The sequence below is a fragment of the Mesoplodon mirus genome (assembly GCF_964341445.2).
Source record: "Mesoplodon mirus genome assembly, contig: HAP1_SCAFFOLD_929, whole genome shotgun sequence".
In the NCBI taxonomy this organism is placed as follows: domain Eukaryota; kingdom Metazoa; phylum Chordata; class Mammalia; order Artiodactyla; family Ziphiidae; genus Mesoplodon; species Mesoplodon mirus.
Genome location: NW_028295116.1, coordinates 143,282 through 147,686, shown reverse-complemented (window position 1 = coordinate 147,686; position 4,405 = coordinate 143,282).

The window sequence follows — 4,405 nt, the reverse complement described above, 5'->3', positions numbered from 1 at the left end:
TCAATACATACATATTTATTTATTATAAAACTCTTCGGTACTGATCATTAGGTAATTCTGGTAAATGTGGGCACGTAATAATAGTTAAGAATGTCAGCCCCATTTCATTTCAGCTTGATCCACTGCAGAAAAGCACAGATTAGATGAAAGCAATTTCCCCAAGAACAACTCACTTCCTTGAGATGAGAGATAGATAAACTTGGGTGAACAATGATTTGTCACAATTTATTTTTGAGGGTAGTGGTTTAAAAAAAGTGCTAATGTAATCTTTTCAGAATGAATTCTTTTAAAAATGCATTAATTCTCCAGTGAATATAGCTTATAATTAAAAAGCTAAACATATAATTTTACATTTCTAAATTTTTACATATGACCATATATAACAAATATTGAAATCTTAAAATCTTCGTTATCTTTGAAATTTGATGGCCTTTAAATCTGAATTTGGATTTGGTGAGTCTGACGGATTATTCTTAGTGACTCTATTGGGTACCACCAATTCAGATTCGACATTATTTCTGCAAGTGTCAGAAGCATTAAGTTGTGTGAGTGGATAGAGGGTATTAGCATCCTGGTGGTCTTTCACTACACTGAGATGACCAGAGAACCTGAGTGTGAAAGAGCATGGAGAGGAGTGTAAGGAATGGCCTAACGGTATCACTGGCTTCTCTCTATGCTCAGACTCCGCAGTGCACAACAGAGGGAACAAAGCAGGTCGTGTTGCTGCCACTGTTGCAATGACCAAGCATCCTCAGTCTCAGCGCCATTGCAGTCCGTTGTTTAAGATGTGAGCTTGTTGGTGCTTATTCGGCAAAAGTCAGAATGCTTATTTGTTTTATGTCTGTTTTTTAATGAGGGTTTGATGAGACAGCAATAAAGACAAAAGTAAATAGGAGAAATGTTTATTAATAGGTCCCTCCATCCCTATCAACCAAAGAAAAGGCATACCTTAAAATATTGTTGTGAAATGTCGAGGGTGTGTCTGTCTGTGTTCTTGCAACCCTTCACCTTTAAGTAGCTTTGCAAAACTATGTTATAAACATGTTGCTTCATCCTTGCCCTTTTAGCCTGTTAATGTCTAATTTAAGTAAAGCAGGATGCAATCCCCAGCAAGTTATCTGTTTCTCCTTTCTTGGACCATGCAAATCAAAACAGTCTTCTTCTATGGAGGGTAGTGAAAAGTTGTGCCAATTGTGTTCCTACTTCAGCTATTCCAACATTCTTTAGTTTAGCTTAAATGAGACATTCTCATCTTTGGGCTTTAATTATTCTGTTTAAAAATAAATTTTAAAAGATACTCTAAAGAGAAACTAAGAAAAAAAAAACAACAAGATAAAAGATTTACCATAATGCAGGTACATAAATATGAACTAAAAATAGTTTTAGATTAAAAATTAATCTTTTTTATTTTAAAAATTAATCTAATTAAAATTTCAGATTAGGCTGGATAGAAATGATCCATTGCTGAAGCTTAAAAAGAAACTAGCTATAAATGTTACTAGTTTTCTACACTGTTGTTACAAGACTTGACTGACATCCGTGATGTACTCCGCAATATTTTTGAAATGATGAAATGTGTGATCCAGAGACTTGAAATATTTCAATACTTGTGTATAGGAATTTTCTTCCATGAACTAGAAATGAAAAAAGTGAGAATGTTTCCTTGCTCAAATCACATGAAGTGGATTCCCTTATATTACTTGCATTCATTTTTAAGATGGTCATAAATGGTTACATAAATTACAGGAATATTATCTGTTGAAGAAGTTGATGGTTTTTATAGTAAATGTATGTATTCAAATGATAAATGTTTCTGCATAATCTCTGACCTAACAATACCATTCCATGCCACTCCAAGAATTCTTCCATCAAAAGTAAAAGCTCCAGCACATAAAGACATGAACCTCTATGTCCATTACCACATTTCTTGAAATCATAAAACTGTTTGGAACTTAATAAATGTTTATCAATGGGTTTTGACTGAATGAAATTATGGCTCACTCATAGTACACATTACTGGGCATCTACTAAAGGTAATATGGTAGTGATATATGCTAGATATCATTAATATAATAGAAACACAATGTACTAAAAGTGTTTTGCAACTAAAAATCACTATACATTGTATGGCTTTAAAAAGGAATGAAATGCTGCTACATGCTATAACATGGATACACTTTGAAAACACTATGTTAAGTGAAAGAAGCCAGACACAAAAGGACAACTATTGTATGATTCCACTTATATGAGGTAGTTAGAATAGGCAAATTATAAACCCAGAAAACAGAATAGAGTTAACCAGAGGCTAAGGGGAGGGGAGAAATAAGGGGTTATTGTTTAGTGAGTACAGTTTCTGTTGGGGATAATAAGAAAGGTCTTAAAATGGATAATGGTCATGGTTGCTCAACATTGTGAATGTACTTAATACCAATAAATGATACACTTAAAAATGGTTAAAATGGTAAATTTTACATTATGGGACATTTTACCAAAATAAAAAATAAAAATATACTATCAAATAAAGTAAAAATTTACCTCCTACTAGGCATACTATGAAGTTTGCATAAAATTGCACTTATTTTAGGAGCTTATATGGTTATTATCATATTTGGGGACATGTAAAGAAAGCAACAGCTTAAGTAGTCCTCTTGAGTTCTTTCTCTCCATCTTTCCAACCCGGTGTTTTCCAGATTAATGGTTTTGTCATGCCTCTCTTTGAATACCAGAATCAGTAGGAATGCTAGCTAGTACTGGTTTCCTTAAGTATCAGCGAAAAATTTTAATGTATTTTTATGCTGGTAATTGTTTTAGAACCTGGGAGGGATGTCATTGTTTTCTTAACTTGGCAAAAGCAAATATATTACTGTAGACAGCATTACTAGAAAGAAATAGTAACTTTGAAGTAGACATATGTCCATCCTAAGAAAACTGAATATATTTCAAAGCAGACCACACCACTCAACTGCTGGCAATGTTCTTCCACATACTTGGCAGTATACTACTCGAAGTCTGAGAACTGTTTCTTTTTTGTAAAAATGATTTTGATTGGAAAACCCTGAATAAATCCTTTGGAATGTGTAACGTTTAGAGCTCCTTCTGGGATTCCTTTTCCATGAATCAAGGTTCTTTGATTCACTATCCTCCTTGGCACTTGCTTCCTAGTCATCTCAGCAGCCTTTGTGCCAGAGCTAAGGAAGAGCTCCCATTTTAGGTCCTAAAGCAGGGAGAACAATAAAAGGAGAACCTCATTTCAAGTACCAGAAATGTCTGGGCTATAAAGAACACACATATTGTCAAGGTAAGCCCAGAGTGGGGTGACATCACCAAGGTCATTCCTGGCTCCGCGTCCCCCCCACCCAGGAGGAACAACTAACAATTATTTGGAAACAGGACACTAGTTGAGAGAATCCTAGAACATGGAGGTGAGGCTGAAGCACCCCCGTGCACCACAGAGACCAAGACAGACTGCATTCGAAGGGTGAGAGAAGGAGCTACACGTTGACCACGCTGCCCCTCCCCCAGGCCAGTGGAGCACCATGGGTGAGGCCTCCCGTGAACCTCTGGCTCCTCCAGTAGGAGAAGAGAACTGGGGGACGGCAAGCTCCACCACTAGCATCGGGGCTGCTTTGTGGGAGCCGCTGCTCTAACCTGCTCCACTGGGGCTGCAGGGGAGTCTGCAGGGCTTGACCACTACAAGTCGGGCTGTGATGAAGGGGGAAGGGGCATGCAGCAGCCAGCACGTGGATTGTGACCGATGGAATTCATACCTGCAGTGCCCAAGTAGGGATCACAACGGGCACCTTTGCTTATCTACAGAGCCAGGTTGGCGGGGCACTACAACCAGGGAACTCAGGCTACAGATCCACCTGATACGCATCTGGCCCTTGAACCTGGTTTGCCCATAGCCAGGGAAAGAGCAGAGTCACAGCCCACCCACTGTGGACAGTGTCTTCTGGCCATCTGACCAAAAGGGCTGGCAATAAATCCTGGAAGCTATTTGGCCCAGTCGTGCTCCAGCCAAGAGGCAGGCAGCCAGAGCTCATCACTGGCTCTGGTACAAAGCAGAGCCAGTATCAGGTGTGGAGGGATCCGGTACCATGCACAGGCACAGAGATTAATTCATATCCAAGGCTGAGAGGAGCTCCCAGCTCCTCCCAACTGGGGAGCCTGTTTGAGAAATTAAGAGTAGCCTAGAGCGGCCCCTCCTCATCCCACCCAGGCAAAGGAACTGGGACTAGCCCCATCCCATCTGCTGTGGAGAGTGTCTTCCTGGCCCAGCTGACTAGAAGGATTGGTGACAACTCCTAGAAACTGTGCGGCCCAGCAGTGCTCAAGCCTAGAGAAGGGTAGGCAGAGCTGACAGTCTGCAAAGCCAAGCCAGTGGCCTTGTTCAGCCACAGAACGT